Below are 11,929 nucleotides of genomic sequence, written 5' to 3'. Positions count from 1 at the left end.
GATTTTTTAAATACTATTTTTTTTAATAACTATATATAGATAATTGATAAAAATATTTAATATAGAAATTTTAATACTATTATTATATAATTTTTAAAACATATTTTTTTAAATAATAAATTTTTAATAAGTATTTTTTAAATAATAATATTAATAACTATTATTATAGAACTTTCTAATGATCAAGTGTAATTATTATCTTTAAAAAATTTAATTTAATTTTTTTAATATATATATCCTAACCACTAAGTGTAGTTGATTATCTTTAAAACCAAATTAATTAATATTTTAAAATCATAATATAAAAAATAAATATTATATTTTTTTCTCGGTAAAATAAATATTATATTTTATATAATTTACATTAATTAATTGTTATTTTAAACCACAGTTTAAAAAATTAATATTTTATTTTATTTTTATATGATTTAGATTAAAAAATATTAGAACTATATTTATAATTATCTGTTATATTGTATAATAAAAATGATTTTTTTTTTTTTTGGCAAAAGGGTAAAAACTTTATTGAGAATCAGAAACAAGCATTACAAAAAGAATCAAAGCCCCGAGGCCCCCGAGAAGGACAACCAGCTTCAAAGCCACCCATGTCCTCAGTGAGAATCATCTGCAATTCCTAACAGTAATCCCCAGAGAGATGCTCCCAACCTTCCACTTTCCACTCATTATCATATTCCAATGCCCACTTGGCCAAACAGTCCGCCACACCATTCCATTCACGGGGAATATGGATGAAGGACACTTGCTCCATTAAAGAGCTAATTTGAAGAATCCGCTGAACAATCCCTACCAACTGCCACTGTATCCCACTCACCTTCTGATCAGACAACAAGTTAACAACAATTTGTGAATCCGATTCACAAATCACCTTCCTAAAGCCCCTCGCCAAAGCCCGCTCAAGTGCATAAAGAATTGCAAAACCCTCCATAAGATTATTAGACTAATACCCTTTATGCACCGAAAAGAGGAAAACAACCCCCCTGCTATTCTTGCCAACACCCCCAACACCAGCAAGGCCTGGGTTGCCCCTAGATGAGCCATCAGTGTTGATCTTGATATACTCATCCTGAGGGGGTGTCCACCTTCCAACCCTTCGCACCTTCTTCGTAGCTCGTCTACCTTTCCTGACACAAGCAGAGTCAGGAGACAACTCCTGCAATCCAAGCCTACTCACAATATCCGCCTTATCTCTACCCAACGGGAAATTCACCTCACATTTAGCTTCCATTGTCTCCCAAATCATAACAATGATCCTATTCCAAACTTGTTGAACAAACAATTTGGCCTCCCGAAAGATCCTCTTATTCCTTTCGAGCCAGATCTGCCACAGAATGAAAATGGGCCCAATATACCAGAACGTCTGGAGGAAGGAGGACGAAATAGGAGGTCTGCCCAAACTGCTCCAAAAGTCCACCAGAGAATCTGCATGGACACAAGGATGCTTCCACACCCCCCACCAATAGTGCTAGATCAGCATAGAGAAGGGGCATCTGAAAAATAGGTGTGAGGAATCTTCCTCTCTGTTACCAAATAAAACACAGATAGAAGGCCCCGAGAATCCCCGCTTGCGGATATTGTCCCAAGTTAGAGATCTATTCCAAGCCAAAGTCCGGGCAAAGCAGTTACACTTCGACCAAGAAGCATTATTCCACACTTGTTTCCACCAGTTCACTTCTCCTCCCTCCAGTCTTTGACTCAACAATTCCCAGTAACCACTAGCCACAAAAAAAACGCCCTTAGGATTTGGAGACCAAGCAAGCCCATCCCTACCCTTCAGGGAGCTACAGTGTCTATTTGCCAAAATGCCCTGCAACTCTGCACACTCTTCCTCCATCCCAACCACCAGCCATTCATTAGGAGTCTTCCATCGCTCCAACTCCAGCCGATCGCACCTGTAGACAGCCTTAAAGTCACTCACCCTTGACCATCCAGCTTCCAAGAACCTCTGGCCCAAGTTTCCAAGGTTAGGAAACTGATCAAGAATGGGAGTGTATCCATCCCAAGAATCATTCCAGAAAAGAACCTCTTCCCCCCTTCTGCAGATCCAGAATAGCCCTGCCTTTATGAGAGAAACCCCCCTCTTGAGAGTGTACCAGATCAAAGAGCCCTTTCCTTCAAGAGGATATCTGGGGATTTCCTCCATCGGGATCCTCTGCATATATTTGTTGGCCAAAATCCTGGCCCAGCCTCGGTCCTACTCAACACACCACCTCCAGTAGAATTTAGCAGCAAGTGCTTCCCCAAAAAGAATAGACTACCTTAACCCGAGCCCCCCAGACTGCTTCGGCCTACACACCAGGTCCCAATTGACCAAACTCCATTTGGAGGAGGTGAGATTACCAGCCCATAAGAATTTCCTAGCCAGAGAGTCCAAACCCTTCAAGAACCACTTAGGAGCCACCTGAAGCATACATCGATAGGTCGGCAAAGCCTGAACCACCGACTGAATCAGAAGAACCCTCCCCACAAAGGATAACCATCTATGAGTCTAGGGTTCAACCTTGGAGCATAATTTATCCAAGATCCCCTGCCACGACTCCCTAGGGGGGTTGCCAGGAGAAATAGGAATACCCAAACACGTCAGGGGAAGGGAGCCAACTTGGAATCTCAAGATAAGAGCAATCCTCCTCTGAATAGACTCAGGAGTGTTGAAAAAGAGGATGGAAGATTTATCCTCATTGATCATCTGGCTAGATGCTGCAAGATAAACATCCAGGACCTTATGCAGATTCGAAGCTCCGTTGATCCGAGCAAGCCCCATCAGGGTTGTATCATCCACAAACTGCAGGTGAGACTGTGGCTGCAAGTCATTCCCCCATCTCCAACCCTCAATAGAACCCCAACCCACATTATGCTTAATCAGCCTCCCCAAACCCTCAACAAGAAGAATGAATAAATAAGGGGAGAGAGGATCTCCCTGGCGGAGACCCCTAGAGGCACCAAACAGCTCAGTATGGTCTCCATTGATGAGCACAGAGAAAGAGGTGGTCATAACACAAATCATAACCAACTAGATCCACTCGTCCGCAAAACCAAAAGCCCCGAGGATCTTCTGAAGGAAGGACCACCGAACTCTATCGTACGCCTTGGCCATATCCAGCTTGATAAACATAACTTTTTCCTTGGATGTTGCCATGGAATGAATGGTCTCCGTAGCAATGACCACCCCATCCAGAATCTAGCACCCTTCCACAAACCCACTCTGCTCCTCAGAAATAACATTCCCCAAGCACTTCTTCAATCTATCTACTATCAGCTTAGAGATGATCTTATAAATCACATTGTAGAGGGAGATCGGGCGGAACTGACCTAATCGGTTGGCCCCTTTGCACTTGGGGATTAGGGCAATAAAGGTCAAATGCAATGCCCTAAGCATCTATTTATTCCTCTAGGACTCCTGGACTACTTCCAATAAATCCAGCTTAATTATATCCCAGAACTCTTGAAAGAACTCAACCGGGAACCCATCCGATCCAGGAGCCTTTCCTTTCCTCATGTGGAAGACAATCCTCTCAAGTTCTTCCAGTAGAATAGGACACAAAAGCTGCTCATTCATCTCCCTCAAGACAAAGAGAAGTGATACAATCCAGAACCAGATTCTCCTCCACTGTTTCCCCTTGAGAGTCCTCCCTAAAGAGGGACTGGAAAAACTGGAGAGACTCCCTCGACATCTCCTGCAAGGATAAGCACTGCTCACCTCTGTCATTAACTAGAACAAGAATGGAATTTCTGTGTCTTCTTGCTTTCACTGAGTTGAAGAAGAAAACAATGTTCTTGTCCCCCTCCTTCAGCCAGTCAATATGAGCTCTTTGCTTCCAATATATTTCTTCCCGAAGCTCCCATTCCTCAACCACCTTGACAGCCCTGTCTTCCTCTCTAAGCAGTTCCTCAGACAACCCATGCTCCCTAATTTTACTGGTGATCTCATTCAATGCAATTTGAGCAGCTTTCTTCTCATGAAAAATGTTCCTGAAACCTTGACGGTTCCACTGTTTAAGCTGAAGCTTAACAAATTGCAGCTGCTTGGCAAAAGAGTACATGGCAGTGCCAAAGGCCGATCTCCCTTTCCTCCACCAGTCCTCAACAAGTGATAGTTTTGATACTTAATATAAGTACAAATCCAATAGCCAACAATATGAGAGGGGGGGGGGGGGTGTGAATCATACAAACTTAATCATCCATAAAAACATCAGATTCAACCTCGGTAACATAAATATCAGTCATATAACCAAAACTGTCAAAACATGCAAACTCAAAAGCATATGAACAATATAAACCTCATAACACCAGATTTAACGTGGAAACCCAAATAGGGAAAAACCACTGTGGGATTTCGGACCCACTAAGAAATATACTCTTCTAGAGTTTGCTCGGTTAAAAGCAAATCCTGTTAAAGATTACAAACACATTGCTAGATGTGACCCGATTAAGGGATTTCCCTCATATCTGTTAGGATCTTCACTTTGTTAGAAGTGACCTTGTTAAAGGATTTCAAACACTCAATAAGAATGTCACCTTGCTAGAGGATTCTACAAATAAGACTGTTAAGTCCACTTGGTTAAGAGATTTTCTGCTACTTCTCAAAATAACAGTAATAAAAATATGTCTGCAACTTCACATCTAAAAATGCTAAAGCAGATTCTTATTTGCTCAATACAATCAATTCATAGGACTTACCTTGTCCCTCTGCTAGGCTCTATACTCTGTTATCAAACCAGGTCTTCAAGCTTCTGTGCTCAGTAATCACTATGTAGCATCCTTGTGCATACACTTGCCTGCATACATTGTTTATCAACAGTTTCTTATTTATAAACAATCTTCCAACTGCTTAATCTTCTTGATCACATTTCCCATGATCAATCATAGCCATCAGATCTTCAATCTTGTCCAGATTCAATGTATCCTTCCATCTGAAAATGTTTTACCCCGCCTTGGAACTTGCATTTTCACCTTGGAACTTGTGTTAGGGTTTTGCGGTTCAATCTGAGCTGTAGATCTTCCTGCCGATCTTTCTTTACCATAGATTCTTTAACAATCTTCATACACAACTTACCAATCATTTAATTCGCTCCAGTTCATCAGCTTCCTTCATTAAATATCACATGTAAACATTTAATGCATTCTGTTATAGCTCGGTTGTAACTCAGTAAATACTAAACTTCACTCGGTAGACATTCTGCCTTCATTAACCGATAACGATAACCTTAGGGTTTACCGACCAGGTTCTTTTCTCGGTAACATAGTATAGTATTAACCTTTCAAACAATAGCATATGTAGGATATCAAAACAATCTAAACATCATGATCTCATCATTGTCTAACTCGGTAATAGTTGCCCATTGAATAACTTATCCCCTTATTCATCATATTCTTTTTGTGTCTTTTACCGACATCTTTATACTCATCAAATCATACTTCTTAAGATATGGCATCATACTGAATTAGAAAATCAATTTCTCGACATCAATGACAAAATAATAATATTAAAACAGTAATCATCCTTAATTAGTTATATCCATAGTCATCAACAACCTTCTCAATATCCTTATTGAAATGCCAACAATCTCTCATTTGTAATTGGAATGCCAACCTTCTTCTTGTCTGTTATAATGCCAACAATCTCCCCCTTTGGCATTGATGGCAAAACCAATTGATTTGACTTTATTGAGTCAGATTCAGATTGCTATGAAATTCTGAAATGCTGAAATGCTCTCCTTATGTATTCTCCCCCTTTCATAGGTATTCTCCCCCTTTCATAGGAGATCTCCCCCTTTCATAGGTATTCTCCCCCTTTCATAGGCATTCTCCCCCTTTGACAACAATGCCAAAAAGAAAAGAACTAAAAACATAATTTCTTCCTCTGAGAAGTGAATTCCATGCTGTTATGTATCAATTCAGTCTCGGTCAGAGCATTTGTCTTCAATTCCTATTCCCTGTTTATTGTTTCTTGCACACCTTTAGAAAACCTCCTAAAGTGTGTAAACCAGCATCAACTCCTAAAGATATTTTGTAGAGTCATCGAATTGATGCTTTCACCGAACTCGGTCAGTGAATGGAAGATAGGGGTAGGACCCCTAACTGACTTCTGAGATATTCAAAAGTGTCCTTTGGCAATGGCTTGGTGAAGATGTCTGCTATTTTCTCCCTTGTACTAACATATTCCAACACCACTTTCTTCTCTTGAACTTCTTCTCTAAGATAATGATATTTGATAGAGATGTGCTTTGTCTTAGAGTGCATAACAGGATTCTTTGAAATGTTAATGGCACTAGTGTTATCACATAATATAGTTACTGGCTCGGTAACTTGCTCATTTATACCTTCCAACAATTGTTTGATCCATGCTATATTGGTGCAATTCAATGCTGCAACAACATATTCAGCTTCTGCTGTTGACTGAGAAACACATCCTTGTTTCTTGCTAAGCCAACTCACTAGTCTTTCTCCTAAAAAGAAAGCTCCTCCACTTGTGCTTTTCTTGTCATCAATGTTGCCTGCCCAATCAACATCAGTATAAACTTTTAAATCAAACTCATTTCCTTTCTGATATACTAAACCATAATCTTCAGTGCCTTTTAAGTATCTGAAAATTCTTTTGATTGCCGTCATGTGTGTTTCCTTAGGAATTCGCAGAAAATCTTGCAACAATACCTACTGCATGTGATATATCTGGCCTGCTGTGAACAACATATTGTAACTTTCCAATCATAGATCGGTAAAGTGTCTCATCAACAAATGCAGATTCATCATTCTTTGATAGTTTACAATTGGTATTCATAGGAGTACTTACAAGTTTTGAATCCTCCATTCCAAATTTCTTCGAGTACTTGGATTGGGTAATGAAAATCTCATCTTTCATTTGCAGTATCTGCAGACCTATAAAATATTTTATCTCACCGATTAATGACATCTCAAATTCTTTACTCATTTCATTTCCAAAGTTCTTGCATAGAGAGTCATTTCCACTAAAGATAATATCATCAACAAATATGGTTGAGATCAGTATTCCATTTTCATTATTCTTCATGTACATATTGTTGTTTTCACTTGTTCTTATAAAACCAATTTTGATCAAATATGAGTGCAATCTCTCATACCATGCTCTAGGTGCTTGTTTCAGACCATATAAAGCTTTGTTCAATTTACATACCTGATCATTATTTTCTCCTTCAACAAATCCTTCAGGTTGTTCAATGAAATCTTCTTCTTCTAATATACCATTCAGAAATGCAGATTTGACATCCATTTGATATACCTTGAAATTCTTGTAAGCAGCACATGCCAACAATGTTCTTACTCCTTCAAGTCTTGCCACAGGTGCAAAAGTCTCACCATAATCAATTCCTTCTTCTTGGGCATAACCTTTGCAAACTAGTCTTGCTTTATTCCGAATGACCTCACCCTTTTCATTTAGCTTGTTTCTGAAGATCCACTTTGTACCAATTACATTTTTGTCCTTCAGTCTGGGGACCAGTGTCCATGTGTCATTCTTCTTGATTTGATCAATCTCTTCTGTCATAGCATTTATCCAATCTTCACTGTTAAATGCCTCTTTCACTATTCTCGGTTCAAATTCAGATATCAAACATGTGTTCTGTCTCAATTTGTTCCTTGTCATCACTGGATCATCCTTATCTCCTATAATCTGACTTGGTACTTGATGTCTTCTGACATACTTGGCTAATATAGGCTCGGTAGGCTCTGCATGATCTTCTTCATCACTCGGTAACTGGATATTTTCTTCATTTTCTTCAACAGTTATCTTAGTAGGACTTCTCGGTTGCACATAGACAAATCCTTCATAATCTTCTAGTTCTTTGGAGTTTCCTTCATCATTTCTTTCTACAAATTCATCAATTTTCACATTTGCACTTTCTACTATTTTGTTAGATGATTTGATCAAACATTTAAATGCTTTGCTTCTAGAAGAATAACCTAGAAACATTCCTTCTTCACTTTTCTGATCAAACTTACAATTTCTATCATCTTTATGAACATAGTATCTACTCCCAAAGATTTTAAAATAACTTACATTAGGTTTCTTGTCATACCAGATTTCATAAAGTGTCTTCAAAGTACCTTTCTTCAATTGAACTCGGTTCAAGGTGTAAACAACTGTGCTTATTGCTTCTCTCCAAAATGTTTGTGGAACTTCCTTTTCAATCATCAAGGTTCTGACACAATCCACAATAGATCTGTTCCTTCTCTCAGCTATCCCATTCTGCTTTGGAGTTCTCGGTGCAGAGACTTGTCTTTTTATACCATGATCATTGCAAAATAAGTTGAACTCATCAGATGTAAACTCTCCTCCTCTATCTGATCTGAGACATTTCACTTGTCTTCCTGTTTCATTTTCAACTCTAGCCTTGTACCATTTAAACATTTGAAAAGCTTCTAATTTTTCTTTTAAAAACATTACTGACATCATCCTTGAGTAATCATCCACAAATAATATGAAATATTTATCACCATAATAACTCTGAACTTTCATAGGACCACAAAGAGTAGTATGCACGAGATCTAAAATTCCCTTAGAAGTGTAGGACTTACTTGTAAAGCTTGATCTTGTCATCTTACCCATCTGGCATTCTCGACACATAGCATTCTCAGGTTTTTCAAGACTCGGTAGACCTCTTACTCGGTGCTTCTTACTTATTTTGATCAGATTATCAAAATTAACATGACAAAAGCTTTTATGCGATAACTAGGTATCATCTATTCTTGCATATAGACATTTATTCCGAGTTGAGTCAAGATGAAATGTATTACCTCTTGTTTGTGTCTCGGTAGCATCTAACTTTCCATGCTTGTCATGAACTTTGACAATTCCTTTTTCAAACTCTATTCGGTAACCTGTGTTGTTTAGCTATGCTACACTCAACAAATTGTATTTCAAACCTTCAACCCAATAAACATCATTACATTTAGCATTGTCGAGAAGTGTTATGGATCCTTTACCTCTTACCGAACATGGTGCATCATTACCAAATCTTACATAGCCTCCATCATAATCATTTAATTTAATAAACTTGTGTTTATCACCTGTCATGTGATGTGAGCAACCACTATCTATGATCCAAGAATCATTATTATTTATATGAGATATTAAAGCTTTTTCTTCATACCTTTCTTCATCTGATCCATCTTTAATAGCCACATAAACAACTTCCTCTATATCAGTTGCATCTGATTTATCATCATTAGATTCCTCATCAGCTATTAGGCATGTCTTTTTATCTCTTCTCCTGAAGTCTCGGTGTCCTCTGTAATGATTATCTTTCTGTCTGTCATCTCGGTAATCTCTCCTTTCACTAGATTCTTGTTAGGACAGTTAGAAGCCATATGTCCTATATTATCACAATTGAAACATTTTAAAGGTAGCTTTCCTTTATACTTACCTTTTCCTCTCGGTAGCCTTCTGGCTAATAGTGCTTCAAACTCTTCTTGCTTTCTGATTTCCTCATACAGTTTGTGTACCTCCTCCGTGTTTTTGTGAAATCTTTCACTTGCTCCACTGTGATTCCCTTCAGAATACTTATATTTTCTATCATTGTAATCATTAGTTTCATCAATATGAAAAGAACTGAATGCAGATTCAACTTTATTTACCGATGACCCACTGTTATCAAAGTTACTTAACTCAATTGCATGTAGCTTACCAATAGTAGCATCTAAAGAAACTGGCATATTGGGTACAGACCTCAATTCATTAATTGCAGAGACTCGGATTGCATAGGCAGGTAGAAGGGTTCTTAACAACTTACTTGTTACATCCTTTTCTTCAATAGTTCCTCCTGCTCCTTTGATTTGATTGACAATCTCCTTTAGTCTTGTACTCTATTGAGTTATGTTCTCACCTTCATTCATCCTCATAGATTCAAGTTGTCCTATTAAACTATCCACTTTTGCTCTTTGAACATGTTCATCTCCTCCATACACAGATATGAGCTTAGTCCACATTGCCTTTGCATTAGTACATCCTTCTAGATCATTAAACTCCGAGTCGGTCAATGCAGATGTTATTTCAATCATTGCTTGAATATGTTCTTGCTTTGCCCTTATTTCTTCCATAGTCAATGGATAGGTGCTCGGTGCAACAAAATCATTCTCCAGATAGTATACAACATATTCTCCAATTCCTGATAGATGCAGCTTCATCCTTTTTTGCCATGTAGAGAAACTTGACTTGTTCAGCTTCGGTACATCCCTCTTATACATCTTTGGATCTTTAACTCAAGTGCCTTTAAACTTTCCTTCTGGAGTCCAAAGCTCCAATACCAATTGATAGTTCTGATACTTAATATAAGTACAGACCCAATAGCCAACAATATGAGAGGGGGGGGGGGTGAATCATACAAACTTAATCATCCATAAAAACATCAAATTCAACCTCGGTAACATATATATTAGTCATATAACCAAAACTGTCAAAACATGCAAACTCAAAAGCATATGAACAATATAAACCTCATAACACCAGATTTAACATGGAAACCCAAATAGGAAAAAACCATTGTGGGCTTTTAGACCCACTAAGCAATATACTCTTCTAGAGTATGCTCGGTTAAAAGCAAATCCTGTTAAAGATTACAAACACATTGCTAGATGTGACCCGGTTAAGGGATTTCCCTCAGATCTGTTAGGATCTTCACTTTGTTAGAAGTGACCTTGTTAAAGGATTTCAAACACTCAATAAGAATGTCACCTTGCTAGAGGATTTTACAAATAAGACTATTAAGTCCACTCGGTTAAGATATTTTCTGCTACTTCTCAAAATAACAGTAATAAAAATATGTCTGCAACTTCACATCTAAAAATGCTAAAGCAGATTCTTATTTGCTCAATACAATCAATTCATAGGACTTATCTTGTCCCTCTGCTGGGCTCTATACTTTGTTATCAAAACAGGTCTTCAAGCTTTTGTGCTCGGTAATCACTATGTAGCATCCCTGTACATACACTTGCCCGCATACATTGTTTATCAACAGTTTCCTACTTATAAACAATCTTCCAACCGCTTAATCTTCTTGATCACATTTCCCATGATCAATCATAGCCATCGGATCTTCAATATTGTCCAGGTTCAATGTATCCTTCGATCTGAAAATGTTTTACCTCGCCTTGGAACTTGCATTTTTACCTTGGAACTTGTGTTAGGGTATTGTGGTTCAATCTGAGCTGTAGATCTTCCTGTCGATCTTTCTTTACCATAGATTCTTTAACAATCTTCATACATGGCTTACCAATCATTTAATTTGCTCCAGCTCATCAGCTTCCTTCATTAAATATCACATGTAAACATTTAATGCATTCTATTATAGCTCGGTTGTAACTCGATAAATACTAAACTTCACTCGGTAGACATTCTGCCTTCATTAACCGATAACGATAACCTTAGGGTTTACCGACTAGGTTCCTTAGGGTTTACCGACTAGGTTCTTTGCTTGGTAACATAGTATAGTATTAACCTTTCAAACAATAGCATATGTAGGATATCAAAACAATCTAAACATCATGATCTAATCATTGTCTAACTCAGTAATAGTTGCCCATTGAATAACTTATCCCCTTATTCATCATATTCTTTCTGTGTCTTTTACCGACATCTTTATACTCATCAAATCATACTTCTTAAGATATGGCAACATCATACTGAATTAGAAAATCAATTTCTTGACATCAATGAAAAAATAATAATATTAAGACAGTAATCATCCTTAATTAGTTATATCCATAGTCATTAACAACCTTCTCAATATCCTTATTGAAATGCCAACAATCTCTCATTTGTAATTGGAATGCCAGCCTTCTTCTTGTCTGTTATAATGCCAACAACAAGAACCTGCAACGACGGGTCCCGAAGCCACATAAGTTGGAATTTGAATGAAGGCGAACGGGCAACCCGAGCCGA

Source organism: Cryptomeria japonica, chromosome 3, assembly GCF_030272615.1.
Source record: "Cryptomeria japonica chromosome 3, Sugi_1.0, whole genome shotgun sequence".
NCBI lineage: Eukaryota > Viridiplantae > Streptophyta > Pinopsida > Cupressales > Cupressaceae > Cryptomeria > Cryptomeria japonica.
The sequence above is the reverse complement of the archived record's forward strand: the minus strand, read 5'-3'. Positions refer to the sequence as shown.